Genomic DNA, 19,021 nt, shown 5'->3' on the forward strand with positions numbered 1-19,021 from the left:
TTCCAAATATTTTGAAGGCAAACATACAATTTTTTTAAAATGTTCACTTAGTAATTGACGTATACAATTAGCTTTTCACAGATATGTATTATTTTTAAAAAATTAAATATACCGAGGTATATATATTTAAATTTTAGTCTTTAACTTATTTAACACAACATTGCAATAAAATAAAATTACGATATATATTTTTGTACTTAACTGGATATTTTTAAAATCTCAAATTGTTTTACTCACTATTAATTTGTCAATCCACTAAAGCAGTACTAAAGCAAAACTGTTCAAAAAGTGTGATGATAGAAATGTTTTCTATTTGCTCTTTCTAACATGTGCTACTGAGCATTTGACATGTAGCTAGTGTGACTGAGGAAATGAAATTTATATTTTATTTAAGTTTAGTTACTTTACACTTAACCATGACAGCCAGTGGCTACCATATTGGACAACAGAGCTCTAACATATTTTAAAGTACTGGATTGGCCAAAAAGTTCCTTCGGATTTTTCCGTAGGATTTTACAGAAAACCCGAATGAACATTTTGACCAACCAACTAATTCCAGAACTATTACTTCTCTTTATTGTCAATCTTCCATTTTGAATTTCACTTACCATTGTTACAAGTTTCTTTGCAATAATGCTACACCAAGGATATTTAGTGACATTTTGTCTTGCTTTATCAGTGAATGTCAACCCAAGGTGTATCCATCCATTCTTTTAAAAGCTGTGCTTTCTGAGAACCATAAGAATCACAACTATTAGCTATGCAATTACAATGGCAGAATGTCTTATGACTCCAACAGTAGTTCCTTCTTTCCTTAGAATTTACCTTGCTTTACATGATTTTTCACCATAAGAGTTCAATTAATCTTAAAGATTTACCCCACTTATCCCACTGTAATAATGTAAGAGCACAAATAAGCAATAAAATTTCTGTACTCACTTCCTCTTCAGAGGCCTCATTTCAGAATTACCTCATTTACATAAAAGATGAAGTTCAGATTTCTAAGTTTAAGTCAAAATTTCTGAATTTTATTGCCTTTCGTCTACTCTTTAATTAAGCCACAGAAATCTCACTGTTCCTCATGGAGCCTTCACTCATTTTCCTCTTTGTGTTTTTCTCATCCTATTTTGTTTGTTTGGAATTGAAATCTAACTATTTTACAATACAAAACCCCGTGCAACTGTCATCTCCATCACAAATCCTTCCCAAATATCTCAGTTAATGGGAAGAGCTCCTTTCTCACAATTCTGAAGCTATGTATTTTTTAAAAATTTATCCCACTTATCACATTCTACCTTGTAGCATTACACTTTGCATGTATATCATATTTCCTCCCCTAGAAAATAAGTTCTTCGAGAATATTATCCAGCAACACATATGTTTTGTGTATTTCATGTCAGGTTAATATGAATTGACTTGGCTGAAGGTCTAAGACAATATCCTCAAGCCAAGGATACGAAGGGAACTGCAGTAGAATGAGCTAATATGTACCCATAACAGGTTTGCCCTCAGGAGGTTATATAGATTCTTTGAATATGAGGGGCAAAGATAGACACTGAAGTATTAACAGGCACGTAGGAGATACCGAGTGCAATTTTCATCAGCTCTTATCATCCACACGAAACTTGCAAAGTTTGTAAAGCCTTTTTTGGTTGCCTTTCCCAAATATTATTTTTATATTTCCCATGATTCTGTAATTTCCCTCAACATACTTTGGACATTGTAAAACCCTATAACTCCATTCAATGATTTAACATTTCCCTTTCACAATATTCTAGAAGAGGATATTTATGAAAAAACAGCTACTTAGTTTGATAAATAACATGCTGTTTCCTTAATATAATCATGTCAGGTATCATTTAAAAAATTTAGTCTGTTCATTGTGGAAAATTTTCACAGAAGTGATTAATCATTATAGTGAGACTCTATGGTAGTTACACTAAGTCTTACCTTTTGGAAACCTTTGGAAAGGTATTTGCTGGCTTCACTTAATTTTTCCTCTCTGGCCACTTTTGACATCTATGCATTCACTGATTTAAGGGAAAAGAAGGATTTGCCACAGGATCGGCTTCCTGAGTTGCGGGTTCTTTAATTGATAGGAAACATGAAACTCCTATGGTGAACAGGACTGAGCAACAGTGGAGGGAGGGTAGCTGTTACAGGATGAATTTTGCCCCCTCGGACCCTGCTATTTCATATGTTGAAATCTTAGCCGCCAGTACCTCTGAATGTGATGGTATTTGAAGGCAGGATCTTTAAAGAGGTAATTAATCTTCAATAAAGTATTGCAGTGGGAGAAAAGGTGAAGTTAAGACTGACACAGGGAGAAGACGGCCATCTATAAGCCAAAGAGAATTTCTGTTGTTTAAGCCACCTCATCTGCGGTACTTTGCTATGGAAGCCCTAGTAAACTAATCCAGTAGCCTTTTGGAGCTAAATACTGTGGTACAGTTAGAACTACTCTTTTTTTAAAAAGGTAATTTACAATTCAAATAAACTGCTGCATTTATGCACAATAAGCACACAGTTGGCAAACCTGGTTTGAAATAGAAAATAAAATGACTGGCCAGAAAAGGGAACATTTAGGCAATCAGGTGTCTTTATACATGAAATCTTCTAAATGGGATTCAGTATTTTCCTTCAGCCTCTGCTCTTCCATTTACTAGGCTTTGAAAAAAATGCTAAGCCTCACCAATAAAAGTCTTGGAGAAATATCACTGTTCTTGTTGACACCAAGGACACATGAAACCCAAACACTAATGCTATTAAGGATCACTCAGTCTCTTGGTTCACTCCTCATCTCCAATCATAAATCTGCATTCACTAAATAGTGAGACTTTGCTGCCTGCACAGCAGACAATCAATGAAGCACTATATAGATTTAATCATGTACTAACTAGAAATTGAGTTAGGCCGATAACGACTTGATTTTTATAGCTCCTTAGATACATGTTACACATCCTCCAAATTTACCAGGAGCTCATATACTTTTTAGACTCAAACAACAATAACAATGGCAGCAACAAAATAAAAACAGCCTTCTCTCCCAAGACTTTTGGAGATAATGATTAAAAGTTAAACTGATACAGATATGCTTTGTGATCATGACATCATCTGTATTTATCATCTCAAGTATGTGGTATTGAGAGTGTTATTAATTTTTACTTACCAGGCATCATATAGTCTCCAGTACTACATTAATTTTTTTTTTTTTTTTTGGTAAGAACAATTAACAGGAAATCTACCTTCCTAACAAACTTGTAAGTGCACAACATGGTATTGTGAATTATAGATACAGTGTTGTGCAGTAGATCTCTAGAACTTATTCATCTTGCATAACTAAAACTTTATACCTGTTGAACAGCAACTCCTCATTTCCCTTTCCCCAGCCTTTGGCAACCACCATTCTACACTCTGTTTCTATGAGTCTATTTTATATCTCATATAAGTGGAATTATGCAGTATCTGTCCTTCTGTGACTGGCTTATTTCACTTAGCATAATGTCCTCAAGGTTCATCCATATTGTTGCATATGGCAGGATCACATTTTCTTTATGCTTTCATCCATTGATGGACAGTGGACATTTAGGTTGTTTCCATATCCTGGCTATTGTGACTTAATGAATTCTCAAAAATTAATACTAGTAGTTTGTAATGGTTTCAATCAGTTTTGAGGGAGAGCAATAATTTTTGTTTTAAATATTAAAATTACAGTATATTTACGTGGCACAGTATACACTGCTTACTTAAGTACACAGACTGCCCTAGAGGCAGGCTGCCTATGTTCAGAGCCTGACTCTGCCACTTACAGTTGGGTAAGATACTGAATCTTTCTACGTCTCAAATGTCTACCTGTAAATGTGGCCTGATAATAGTTCTTATCATAGGAGTGCTGGGAGAATTAAGTTATCAAAAAGTATTTAGAAAAGTGATTTATGTAAATACTTAATTATATAAATATATAATAATTATATAAATATTATTACTTTATTGATATTATTAGTTTACAGATTCATTTCCTGTTTTCCTAGACTGAAAAATGCATCACTTAAAAAGTAAAGGTACAAAACCTAAAATCAAAATGCAAATTCATTTTCCACCAATAAGTTAGCAAACTATAAATGCTGATAAGGGACATTACTATAGACATTTTAATAGAGATGATTAAAAGCAGAGTTAAATTCAGATCGACCTGAGTTAAAGGCCCTTTCATACTTCTTATCATCTGTGTGACCTTTAGCAAGTTACAAAAGTTTTCTGAACCTACATTTCCTTATTTACTAAAGATAAAATTATGATGTACATTTCATAGGGTTGCTGGGGAATTAAATAACTTAATGTTTGTAATACCTTACTGTTGTATCATGCCTAGAATATAGTAAGTCCTCAATACATTTTGGTTTTCAATGTTGTTTTATTACTATTATTTTCTGATTATCTATTACCTAAACACCACAAAACTTGATGGCTCAAAGCAATGATTTATTTTCGATCATTCATGGTTCTGTGTGTTGACTGAGCTCATTGGAATAGTTCCCACTTGGAGTCCCTCATGTGGTTCCAATCAGTTGGCAGCTGGGCTGGAATTGTTTGAAAGTTACACTGGGATGGACATCTAAGATGATTTCTTCTAGCTTCACACATGTCTTGTTCCTCATCTACAGTATCAGGAATACTGTATTAGCCAAGCATCTCTCTCTCCATTTGAACTTTCCCCTTGGCAGCTTGAACTTCTTGCAACATGGCAGTCTCAGGATAGATGGACTTCTCAAGTGGAGGCTGGCTTCCCATGGGATAAGAAACCTGAGGCCGAGGAATAAGCTATAACAATATTTTAAACCAGCTATTGAAGCCACACAATATCATGTGGACCTCGTTCTCTTTGATACAAATGAGTCATAGAACCATCCTAGATTCAAGGTGGGGAAACTATATGAAAGTATGAAAACTAGGAGGTGAGATTCATGAGGGGTGGGTAACCTTGAAAGTAGAACTACAACATTATTATCTCTATGATCACTATTGTTATCATCCACATGGTCCTCACTATCATCATCTGTTCTTGATTTAACTATAGCTTGTTTCAATCTTTGAGGAAAACATAAGAGAAAATGTTAGTACTCTTAAACCATCAATTACCTTCCACCAAAAAATTCTACTTCTGAGACCTATTCTAAGGGAATAATCCAAAAGAATGAAAAATAATTTATTTGTAGAGACATTTGTCTTTCAGATAGATAAAGCTGAAAAAAATGAGAATGACTCAATTAAAAGTAATTAAGTAAATTAAGACATTTATTGAAGAAAAATGTTAACCAACCATTAGAAATGATATTTTAAAGGGTATTTAAAATAACATCTGCTTATGTTATCACACTACATACATATATATGTGTGTGTGTATATATGTGCATTATATATACATTTAGAACCAATAAAGAAACATAAACATTGAAGCAGATTGGAAGAAAATAACCAATATATCAATATTGGTAAATTATTTAGTGAAATTTTCAACTCCTAGTTCTGTCTCATATTTTGGGGCCAAATTATCTGTCCTTTCATATTTTACTAGACTGCCATTCAGAACTCTTTTCCTACACTATTTCCATCTCATACTCAGTAATTCAGCACTACTAAATTACTTGTAGATTTTTGGATGCACCTTATTAGCTTAATATCAGTAGCAGAGATCTTTGGTGCCACTTCATATCCTTTGGCCCACTCCTAATTTCACCTGTAGATGCCATGGACAGTTTTGTGAGAGTTCATTTGGCACTGTCAGTACATCAATCATAAATGGCTTATCTTTATGCTTTACTCCAAGATTTTTTCTAGTGCCATGGGTGCCATCTTAACCCATACACAAGCATAGCCAGAGAGTTAGGGGGACTAACCATTTCTGAAGCAAGTTTCTGTCACTAGGGTCACAGGGAAGCATTCTATTCTTTTCCTAAGAAGGTCCTGGCAGAATCAAGCTCCTATTTCTCACAGCAGTCATTTAATTACTGCAGTCTAATATCATCTCTCTCATTCCAGTACCTCGTTCCTTCATCTTGGACCATTTTCCAAGTATTAATAATATACCTCCTCAAAATTCCTAATCTCAGTCTGTTTCTCGAGGATCCTAATGTATGACTTGTTCCCATGCTTTTGGTGTCCTATTCTCTCTACTAAGTTTGAAGATTCATCACTGCAATACAACCTTCTCCTTAACTTCTGTGGAATTTTGATTTATCCTTACGAACCGAGCCCCAAATAAACTTTTCCAGTGAGGCTTTTCTTGATACCAAGGAGGCTCAGTATTCCCCTCCTTTGTGCCAGCACAAAAATACCTCCATTATAAGTTTTATTACATTGCATTATAATTATGTTCTTACATATTTGAATATTTTAGCAGACTAAGTTTTTGAGGGCAGTGACTCATTGTACTTATATTTGTATGTTAGCATTTGATAGTTGACATATAATTAAGTACTCAGTAGCATCATTTGAACAGATGACTGAATTGGTAACCAAAGAATAATACCATTGAGAATTAAGTCTACTTTCATGCCAGGTTGATGAGGATGGTTAATAACCATATTACTTTCAACTCAATAACCCATGTCTGTAACTGTAGTATCAATTATTCTCTCTGTATATCTTCTGATCTTTACATGATAGCATCAGCCATAAAAATTCCTTAAAAATTATCAAAGTTGAGAATTCCAGTGGTTAGGACTCCACGCTTTCACTGCCGAGGGCACGAGTTCAATCCCTGGTCAGGGAACTAAGATCCTGCATGCTGAGGGGCCCAGCTAACCAATCAATCAATCAAACAATAATAAATTATTAAAAAATTGCATAAGTTTTAAAAAAAATTTCAGTCATATGATTTTTTTTTTTTTTGGAAATATTCTGTTTGTTTTATTTTTTATTTATTTATTTTTTAAACATCTTTATTGAAGTATAATTGCTTTACAATGGTGTGCTAGCTTCTGCTTTACAACAAAGTGAATCAGTTACACATATACATATGTTGCCATATCTCTTCCCTCTTGCATCTCCCTCCCTCCCACCCTCCCTATCCCACCCCTCTAGGTGGTCACAAAGCACCGAGCTGATCTCCCTGTGCTATGCGGCTGCTTCCCACTAGTTATCTATTTTACATTTGGTAGTGTATATATGTCCATGACACTCTCTCACCCTGTCACATCTCACCCCTCCCCCTCCCCATATCCTCAAGTCCATTCTCTAGTAGGTCTGTGTCTTTATTCCCATCTTGCCACTAGGTTCTTCATGACCTCTTTTTTTTTTTTTTTTTTTTCCCTTAGATTCCATATATATGTGTTAGCATACTGTATTTGTTTTTCTCTTTCTGACTTACTTCACTCTGTATGACAGACTCTAACTCCATCCACCTCATTACAAACACCTCCATTTCATTTCTTTTTATGGCTGAGTAATATTCCAATGTATATATGTGCCACATCTTCTTTATCCATTCATCCGATGATGGACACCTAGGTTGCTTCCATGTCCTGGCTATTGTAAACAGAGCTGCAATGAATATTTTGGTACATGACTCTTTCTGAATTATGGTTTTCTCAGGGTATATGCCCAGTAGTGGGATTGCTGGGTCATATGGTAGTTCTATTTTTAGTTTTTTAAGGAACCTCCATACTGTTCTCCATAGTGGCTGTATCAATTTACATTCCCACCAACAGTGCAAGAGTGTTCCCTTTTCTCCACACCCTCTCCAGCATTTATTGTTTCTAGATTTTTTGATGATGGCCATTCTGACCGGTGTGAGATGATACCTCATTGTAGTTTTGATTTGCATTTCTCTAATGATTAATGATGTTGAGCATTCTTTCATGTGTCTGTTGGCAATCTGTATCTCTTCTTTGGAGAAATGTCTATTTAGGTCTTCTGCCCATTTTTGGATTGGCTTGTTTGTTTTTTTGTTATTGAGCTGCATGAGCTGCTTGTAAATCTTGGAGATTAATCCTTTGTCCGTTGCTTCATTTGCAAATATTTTCTCCCATTCTGAGGGTTGTCTTTTGGTCTTGTTTATGGTTTCCTTTGCTGTGCAAAAGCTTTTAAGTTTCATTAGGTCCCATTTGTTTATTTGTGTTTTTATTTCCATTTCTCTAGGACCTGGGTCAAAAAGGATCTTGCTGTGACTTATGTCATACAGTGTTCTGCCTATGTTTTCCTCTAAGAGTTTGATAGTGTCTGGCCTTACACTTAGGTCTTTAATCCATTTTGAGTTTATTTTTGTGTATGGTGTTAGGGAGTGTTCTAATTTCATACTTTTACATGTACCTGTCCAATTTTCCCAGCACCACTTATTGAAGAGGCTGTCTTTTCTCCACTGTATATGCTTGCCTCCTTTATCAAAGATAAGGTGACCATATGTGCGTGGGCTTATCTCTGGGCTTTCTATCCTGTTCCATTGATCTATATTTCTGTTTTTGTGCCAGTACCAAACTGTCTTGATTACTGTAGCTTTGTAATATAGTCTGAAGTCAGGGAGCCTGATTCCTCCAGCTCCATTTTTCGTTCTCAAGATTGCTTTGGCTATTCGGGGTCTTTTGTGTTTCCATACAAATTGTGAAATTTTTTGTTCTAGTTCTGTGAAAAATGCCAGTGGTACTTTGATAGGGATTGCATTGAATCTGTAGATTGCTTTGGGTAGCAGAGTCATTTTCACAATGTTGATTCTTCCAATCCAAGAACATGGCATATCTCTCCATCTATTTGTATCATCTTTAATTTCTTTCATCAGTGTCCTATAATTTTCTGCATACAGGTCTTTTGTCTCCTTAGGTAGGTTTATTCCTAAGTATTTTATTCTTTTTGTTGCAATGGTAAACGGGAGTGTTTTCTTAATTTCACTTTCAGATTTTTCATCATTAGTATACAGGAATGCAAGAGATTTCTGTGCATTAATTTTGTATCCTGCTACTTTACCAAATTCATTGATTAGCTCTAGTAGTTTTCTGGTAGCATCTTTTGGATTCTCTATGTATAGTATCATGTCATCTGCAAACAGTGACAGCTTTACTTCTTCTTTTCCGATTTGGATTCCTTTTATTTCTTTTTCTTCTCTGATTGCTGTGGCTAACACTTCCAAAACTATGTTGAATAATAGTGGTGAGAGTGGGCAACCTTGTCTTGTTCCTGATCTTAGTGGAAATGGTTTCAGTTTTTCACCATTGAGGACAATGTTGGCTGTGGGTTTGTCATATACGGCCTTTATTATGTTGAGGAAAGTTCCCTCTATGCCTACTTTCTGCAGGACTTTTATCATAAATGGGTGTTGAATTTTGTCAAAAGCTTTCTCTGCATCTATTGAGATGATCATATGGTTTTTCTCCTTCAATTTGTTAATATGATGTATCACGTTGATTGATTTGCGTATATTGAAGAATCCTTGCATTCCTGGAATAAACCCCACTTGATCATGGTGTATGATCCTTTTAATGTGCTGTTGGATTCTGTTTGCTAGTATTTTGTTGAGGATTTTTGCATCTATGTTCATCAGTGATATTGGCCTGTAGTTTTCTTTCTTTGTGACATCTTTGCCTGGTTTTGGTATCAGGGTGATGGTGGCCTCGTAGAATGAGTTGGGGAGTGTTCCTCCCTCTGCAATATTTTGGAAGAGTTTGAGAAGGATAGGTGTTAGCTCTTCTCTAAATGTTTGATAGAATTCGCCTGTGAAGCCATCTGGTCCTGGGCTTTTGTGTGTTGGAAGATTTTTAATCACAGTTTCAATTTCAGTGCTTGTGATTGGTCTGTTCATATTTTCTATTTCTTCCTGGTTCAGTCTCGGCAGGTTGTGCATTTCTAAGAATCTGTCCATTTCTTCCAGGTTGTCCATTTTATTAGCATAGAGTTGCTTGTAGTAATCTCTTATGATCGTTTGTATTTCTGCAGTGTCAGTGGTTACTTCTCCTTTTTCATTTCTAATTCTATTAATTTGAGTCTTCTCCTTTTTTCTCTTGATGAGTCTGGCTAATGGTTTATCAATTTTGTTTATCTTCTCAAAGAACCAGCTTTTAGTTTCATTGATTTTTGCTATTGTTTCCTTCATTTCTTTTTCATTTATTTCTGCTCTGATCTTTATGATTTCTTTCCTTCTGCTAGCTTTGGGGTTTTTTTGTTCTTCTTTCTCTAATTGCTTTAGGTGCAAGGTTAGGTTGTTTATTCGAGATGTTTCCTGTTTCTTGATGTAGGCTTGTATTGCTATAAACTTCCCTCTTAGAACTGCTTTTGCTGCATCCCATAGGTTTTGGATCGTCGTGTCTCCATTGTCATTTGTTTCTAGGTATTTTTTGATTTCCCCTTTGATTTCTTCAGTGATCACTTCGTTATTAAGTAGTGTATTGTGTAGCCTCCATGTGTTTGTATTTTTTACAGATCTTTTCCTGTAATTGATATCTAGTCTCATAGCGTTGTGGTCGGAAAAGATACTTGATACGATTTCAATTTTTTTAAATTTACCAAGGCTTGATTTGTGACCCAAGATATGATGTATCCTGGAGAATGTTCCATGAGCACTTGAGAAAAATGTGTATTCTGTTGTTTTTGGGTGGAATGTCCTATAAATATCAATTAAGTCCATCTTGTTTAATGTATCATTTAAAGCTTGTGTTTCCTTATTTATTTTCATTTTGGATGATCTGTCCATTGGTGAAAGTGGGGTGTTAAAGTCCCCTACTATGATTGTGTTACTGTCGATTTCCCCTTTTATGGCTGTTAGTATTTGCCTTATGTATTGAGGTGCTCCTATGTTGGGTGCATAAATATTTACAATTGTTATACCTTCCTCTTGGATCGATCCCTTGATCATTATATAGTGTCCGTCTTTGTCTCTTGTAATTGTCTTTATTTTAAAGTCTATTTTGTCTGATATGAGAATTGCTACTCCAGCTTTCTTTTGATTTCCATTTGCATGGAATATCTTTTTCCATCCCCTCACTTTCAGTCTGTATGTGTCTCTAGGTCTGAAGTGGGTCTCTTGTAGACAGCATATATATGGGTCTTGTTTTTGTATCCATTCAGCCAGTCTGTGTCTTTTGGTGGGAGCATTTAATCCATTTACATTTAAGGTAATTATCGATATGTATGTTCCTATTCCCATTTTCTTAAATGTTTTGGGTTTGTTATTGTAGGTGTTTTCCTTCTCTTGTGTTTCTTGCCTAGAGAAGTTCCTTTAGCATTTGTTGTAAAGCTGGTTTGGTGGTGCTGAACTCCTTCAGCTTTTGCTTGTCTGTAAAGGTTTTAATTTCTCCGTCAAATCTGAATGAGATCCTTGCTGGGTAGAGTAATCTTGGTTGTAGGTTTTTCTCCTTCATCACTTTAAGTATATCCTGCCACTCCCTTCTGGCTTGCAGCGTTTCTGCTGAAAGATCAGCTGTTAACCTTATGGGGATGCCCTTGTGTGTTATCTGTTGTTTTTCCCTTGCTGCTTGTAATATGTTTTCTTTATATTTAATTTTTGATAGTTTGATTAATATGTGTCTTGGTGTGTTTCTCCTTGGATTTATCCTGTATGGGACTCTCTGTGCTTCCAGGACTTGATTAACTATTTCCTTTCCCATATTAGGGAAGTTTTCAACTATAATCTCTTCAAATATTTTCTCAGTCCCTTTCTTTTTCTCTTCTTCTTCTGGGACCCCTATAATTCGAATGTTGGTGCGTTTAATGTTGTCCCAGAGGTCTCTGAGACTGTCCTCAGTTCTTTTCATTCTTTTTTCTTTATTCTGCTCTGCAGTAGTTATTTCCACCATTTTATCTTCCAGGTCACTTATCCGTTCTTCTGCCTCAGTTATTCTGCTATTGATCCCATCTAGAGTATTTTTAATTTCATTTATTGTGCTTGTCATCGTTTCTTGGTTCCTCTTTAGTTCTTCCAGTCATATGATTTTAAAAGAACTGTACATATACGTGGCAGACACACTCTAAAGTGACCCATCAACGAGTAACACTCTTTTATAATCTCCTTCCCTTGAACGTTGGCAGGATACTTAAATTATTTCTAACAACAGCAACAAAAAAAGACAAAGGTGATGTAATGCCACTCCTTCAATTAGGTTATATTATACAGCAAAGGTGATGGGATGTCATGACCTTGGTATATTATATTAGGTAAGACTTCTTAGGAGTTAGAGAATTCTGTTTGAAGAAGCAAAGAGCCATTTTGTGAACTACATATGGAGAAAGCCACATGGCAGGGAATTATGGATGACTTCTAGGATCTGAGGGTGGCTTCCAACAAACAGCCAATAAGAACTGGAGGCCCTTAGACATACAGCCACCATACTGCCAATAATCTGAATGAGCATGGAAATGAGTTCTTTCCCATTGAAGACATCAGGTAAGAATGTGGCCCAGCTGACACCTTGATTGCAGCCTTATGAGACCCTGAGCAGAGGATCATACTAACTTCTCCCAGACACTTGACCCATGGAAACTGTTAGATAATAAAAATATGTTGTTTTCAGTCCTTGAGTAATTTGGTATGCCTCAATAGAATACTAATAAAATACAGTTTTAGAAATTAGAATCTAGAATTAAAACATTACATTAAAATGTATTACCTTAGCTGTATTTCTGACCCAAATATTGGTTTATCAAAGCATTAAGGATTGAAGATCCCAGACTTAGTGAAGTTACAACTCAACTAGTAGAATTTTGTCAGGTAGAGATGCAAATAAATTCTATCCAGTAGAACAAATAATACCAAAAGTTACAGTTTGTAGTTCTATTTGCCATAATAGTTGAGTTTAATCCAGCTATCTTATCCAACATTTCTTTATTAAATTATATATCTGTACCTCTATTTCTATCACTACTTCTTAGCTTGCTTGCCTTCTGTCTATCTGTCTATCTATGTATGACTTGTCAAAAGCTCTTTGGACCAATTTTAGTATCTTCTGGTTGCATCATTAATTAACAAGTTAAATAAAATGTGTAAAACATTCTCTTTTTATATTTACGTAGAAGTCATGTTATTGAAGCTTTTGAAAATAAGAGTTTAGCACTTCTATAGATCATCCACTGAAATATGCAAGTGGCCCCACCTGACGGGAGCAAGTAAACTGCCTTGTTGGAGAAGTGTATTCACTTAAAGTGCTGTTTAAGTTTGAGCACATCTTTTTTTTTGGCTTATGGAGTAAAACCTGAGAGCAATAGTACTTTAATTTTGCTGTCTCTGGGAATCTCAAGGTTTGTTTGTTTGTTTTTTAACTGATATTACAGGGGTTTTTTGTTTGTTGCTGATCCATGCAGATGGAAAAGTTATTTTCCACTTGTGGGAACCATGGTTGGAAACTGAGTATTATGGTTGACTCTGTCAGATCATGGAGAACCATCTTCTGTCACATGAAAGATGACAGAGAATCAAGTCTGTATTTATTTTTCTCTGTGTATTCGTTTGTCTATTCATGAGTTCAGAGAATTAAGAATTGTGTGCCCACTGGCAAGGAGAGCAGTTCTTTGAGGTCATGACTAGTTTTATCTTTAATCTGTGGCTGAAATTGCAGTTCTAAAGCCATAAGCTCTCTCCATGTCTCAGGTCTGTCGTTGAGGAAAGCCTTTACCTTTTTTTTTAGATGAGTGCAAAGTATTTTGCCATATCTAGAGTGTATTAATAAGTTAGATTATTACATCTTTTAAATTAAATGAGCACTATTCATACTGACATATAAAGAGTACTTCCAAAATTCACAGCAATTAAGGAAACAGAATTTTTAGTACTATAAAATGTTTGACTTAAAACAAAATCCCTCTTACTGAAACTGTTTTCTCAGAGACATTTAATGAGTCCAGGTTAACATAATTAAGATGTATCTTTGGCTAAATTGGAATGGTTTAGTAATTTTGGTCTAAGAAGATAAAAAGAAGCAGCATGATGTCTTTTCTCTGTTTTATCATTGTTAAGTATAGTACAAGAATACATTATCATAAGATTTAAGTTTGTTTTATCATGAAGCGTCCTCTTTAGTCTGAACTTCCAAAATGTCATATAGGTTTACTTATCCAATGAGCTGACATTACTCATTTATATAATATTTAAGAATTTGAAAAGATGAATTAGTGTTCGAGTTTGAATAACAATTTTGATAAACATTTTTAAAACCTTTTATAGCAATAATTTGTTGTGCATCAGCTCAAATATTAGTTCTAAGATTTTAAGTAATCTAAAAATGTGATTAAGCATTAAAGATAATATATTAGTATTATTTGGATAGCTGTTTATTTTCATCATAATAGTGAATACTAAAACATTGATTACTGAGCATAGTTTTAAACTTACACATTTTGCTTCTTATTTTTATGTGTTTCAAGAGACTATACCTTTAGGTCATATTAATAATGATGACACCTTAAATTCATTTTGCCACCTTAAAAATTCATTTTGCCACCTTAAAAAGATATAAAAGAAGTGTATGTGGCAGTAGAAAATTGTGTTATATGTCTTGATAAATTTTGATAATCTGCTAACATGCTTGAATATGATAGACATTTCTCAATGAACCACCACCAGGCATTTTATTTTAAATTGATGTTATTTCTTTTGGATAAAAGGTATAATTAATATGAACAATTGAAATTTATCCTGGGGAAAATAGTGATTGAGAAGCAGAAATGAGCAGATAAAGTAATAAAATTTGTGGGTTTTTTAGTCAACCTATTAAAGAGAGTAGTCTTCAAGTATCTAGTTATTCCATAATTTGAAAGAAAATAGTGAAAAGCAAAACCTGAATGATTCTGACAATGTTTGCAATGCATGCAGAAAGGGGGGTTTTACTTGCTTTGATTTATAATAGCTGCAAATACTGGATCTGTAAAGACACAAAGGGTTGTGTAAATATTTTTGCCAAAGTTGGCTCAGTTTGAGGTGTTTATTTTAAAAATGCTAGGAAGCGTTAACTGCGAAATATTAATGCCAAACTGGAATTTGGCTTCCTCACTGTTAAAATGATAAATGATCATCTTTTTACCTTCTGTGCAATCTGCTCAGATAGCAGAGATTCCATGGCCCACCAAAATGATTTTATCTTCTTTGAGATGACTTTATCATGCCCTTCATTATTAAAATAGAGCAGAGTTTCCTCACACGTGAAAGAGCTAAGCTTCCTTAAAATTGTGTTGCCCAGGCACCCATGTTTCTATCTTAATCTAGTGGCCAAATATCTTGTGAAAAATCTTTTGATTTTGCTGTTTCAAGATCCGGCCCTTTATCTATAAAAAATAAAAATTATAAGGAAAATGTTTACACCTGAAACTATCTTTTATGTTTCCCAGAAGGCCCCTGGAAAGTCATATAGATCTGTTCTTTTACTTTATAAAAAGGGACACTAGAAATAGGTTTGTTTGTTATGCTCCAAATTTTTTAAATTACCTCAATACAATTGTAAAACCTGCGCAGGAATTGTCAAATCAGAGAGGATGCTTAGAGTACCTTAAGTCAATATGGTAGAGCTAAAATATTATTGGGAGAAATATTTCAGGGATGGATACTCTCCATAAATACCTGGGAGATTTGTTGATGACTTCGTATTCCAGTTTCTTCTTACTCTCATGGGAAACATTGATCAAATTCTTATGCTTTACACTGTACCCCAATAAAGAACTTTACTCTTCTATGTTCTGATATTTTTGGCGACTAATAAATTGACTACAGTCATTTAGTATTATTATCAAACAGGTTTTTGCTTCCCTCTGATGGTTGCCTGAAGGCTCTGCTACAAGCTGCATCTAATATTTGTGTATTAAACTGTAGAAGTACTATCACAATGCCTCATGAAAAGAACTGTGTCAGGTACTTTAAACTACTGACACTTTGGAGCATAGGACTGTTTTGTACAGGCTTCCAAGCTGACATCACTTAGGCAATTTTCAGACTATACCAGTTGGTGTGTCACTATACCCAGGTTTCTTTATAGTTTGAAAACAGATGTACTCCGTGAAAACACCTAATGACCCACAACCCAGCAGAACAAGAATTGATTACCCAGGACTAAACAACTGATGAGTGAAATTTAACTCTGATTATTTGTGTGGAAAATTGTTGATAATATTTTTAAAATTCTATTTTTGTGGATTCATGAAGAAGTCACTATCTCTAGCACTAGATTTAGTAGACTATATTTTTTTAACTGAACTGAAACATTTTTAATGGTATCTGGTTGTCACTGACTTCCTTCCTCCTCTTACCCTTACCCAGAATTCAGAAAAATACACCTTTTTTGAGCCTCCTTATATTTTAGGGCAGTATAGTAATTTGTATCCATTCAGTAAAAACCTGTCTTCCTATTTACCAGTATGTAATTGGACAAATTGATTGTGTAGCCAAGGCCATACCTGAAGCATTGCATCTGAGAATGAGTCTCATTTAATCAGGCATGGCAAGTCCACTATTAAGAGACAAGGGTTGACCTGGCATGTGGAGCTGGTGCTTTCAGCTCATACTCAACCAAGGATTTTGTGAAACACTTTGCCATGTGGTCTGTAGAAATGTTACCATGTTGGCTCAAACAGTTCTGATTTGGTACCTGGTTTGCTGAGTCCCATTTTCACATATGATAAAAGAAGTTATTTCCTGGCAATTACGGGATATTAGCATATTTGGGGGACCTCAAGAAAAGGGGAATTTGCCTAAATTTATGAGTACTGCACATAAAATCTGGCAGAGAAAGTTTCTTGCAATTCGTTTTCTAGCTTTGGAATAGAAGAGCAAACAACAAAGGCTTTTCCAAACCCAATCTGAGATTCGGTATCCAAATTTCCAGGCAGATGTTAATTTTCTGGCATTTGTATGTGCTTAATGTGAATGGCTCTAGATTTACAGAGAAAACTCAAGAAACCCTGTATGGTTAATAAGTACTCTTATAATACCTATGTAAATAATCAGGCCAAATCGAGATCCATAAACCTTCGTGTGAACAAGAATAATCTTTGGAGATTACTTATAATCACAATGTGATAAAAGGTAAAAACAAACACAAAAACAAAACAAAAAAACCCCTGAAACCTAAATAAGGGGAAAAAAAGTGTATTTTTCAGTGTTCTACATTGAGAGACAAACTCAGGGATTATCTTGGAGAATGACTTAGTATGACATTGTTTACTACTGATTTACAGTCCCAGGCTTAGTAATGCTACATGCTAACTTACAAAGTGTTCCCCAGTAAAGCTGCAATTAATTTCTGTCAGGTACAACAACTAATCCTAATGGTTATAGATTATGGTCTTGTTGGACTTTAACCAGTTCTGTATCTAACAGAGTAATCATATACTAAAAGTTCATTTATTTTTTAAATTGTCTATCTCACATTCGTTCTCATTATTTAATTAGTTAAATAAATTATGAGTCCATTTGTGTGAGAGATATGTTAGTCTTTTGAAAATTATAGCTTAATACAACATTAATACTGTACATATATGGAACTAAAAAAGAGGGAAAAGAGCATTAAAACACCCCAAATTATGCCAACCTCCAATACTATCAGTGGAATGTGATTTTAGACATTTATCCAGCTGTATGTCTCTGCCAGATATATAAGGAAGGCACTCAAGGCAAAGATACATACATCAGGAAAATTTCCTGTTGAAACATTTTTAGGGAGAATAATTTTTGTGGGAAACAATTTTTCTAGTAAATGTTCTAGTTCATAATTATATGAATTGATACATTTACAAATGATTTACATTTAATTTAAACTTTTCTCCTTTACGCTTTAGAAGGTTGTTCATTCTCTAGAATTTTAGGTTTCTGTAGATACTTGGGAAAATATTTGAAAGAAAACTAACATACAAATGTAAATTATTATCATTATTATTTTATCTTACTATGTGGGTAACTGAAAGTTTTCCTACAGTAATATGCTCTATTTTTCCATTACCTTGCTGGTATTGATGTTATACACACTTAGAGTTCAGCTACTATAAAGGCCTGTCATTACTTCCAGGTCTATTTCCAGATATCTAAGAAAAAAAGTTTTCAACTAATCCCAAAAGACTTCTATTTTAAGAATTAAGTGAACTCATCCCTTCTTTAGTTCTTGAGCCTTTTGAAGAATTGCTGTAAAAAAATAATTTCCTCTTTTACCAATTTCATCGATTGTCCTTGTCCTTTTTAACATTACATTAAAAATTTTAACTGTGTCTACAATGACATAATTTTAAATGCCAGAGAAATATGAATATGAAGATAGTCATCTTCATTTTAATAATAAAGTATAAAAATAAAGTATTCATACTGACATTGGGCAATGGCAAAAACATTATTATTATTTATTCAACACATTCAATGTTCACTAACTTTATAATTCTATACTTTTTAATAAGAAAAGAAAGTTAAAGGGTATTTTTCAAGATCACAAGAAAAGAACCTAATTTCTCATAACCTATTTAGCATAATCTCCTTTTAGAGTTCATTTTCCATTCATAGAGGTGAATCCTTTGAATGTCATAATTCCAGGATATTTCTTTTCTATTCTTTGTGAGAAAACAAGATATTTATTTTAACAGTTATTTCAATATAATTATCAAAATTTCAAACTGAGTCTTTCATCAAATAATAAAACAGGGCAGAACTTCTTTTCAATAATGTTGACAATGGCTTTCCCTGAAAAATATAAAACTATACCTATAGGAATATTATTATCACATTAATTTCACCTTATAAATGGTGTTTTATTAGAATGAAAAGTGTTATTAGAAAAAAAGTGGGGGTTTTTGCAAAGTTTTTTGAAATTTCCTCTAACAAATCTATACTGCTTACTGATAATAAGCAACTTCATTGTTACCAGAAGGCAACAGTACTTCCTTTACATTTTACAAAGGAATATACTTACTATATGAATGAGGGTTACACTTAATTTCAAGGACAATTAAACAAGCTATTTTGAATATTATTTTCATAACAACATAAAGTCTCTCAGCACCATATTTTAATAAAATGTAGTAACTGAACAAATCTGTTGGCTATCATAAAAGACAGGAAACCAGCTGATACACATGA

Source organism: Eubalaena glacialis, chromosome 2 (genome assembly GCF_028564815.1).
Source record: "Eubalaena glacialis isolate mEubGla1 chromosome 2, mEubGla1.1.hap2.+ XY, whole genome shotgun sequence".
Classification (NCBI taxonomy): domain Eukaryota; kingdom Metazoa; phylum Chordata; class Mammalia; order Artiodactyla; family Balaenidae; genus Eubalaena; species Eubalaena glacialis.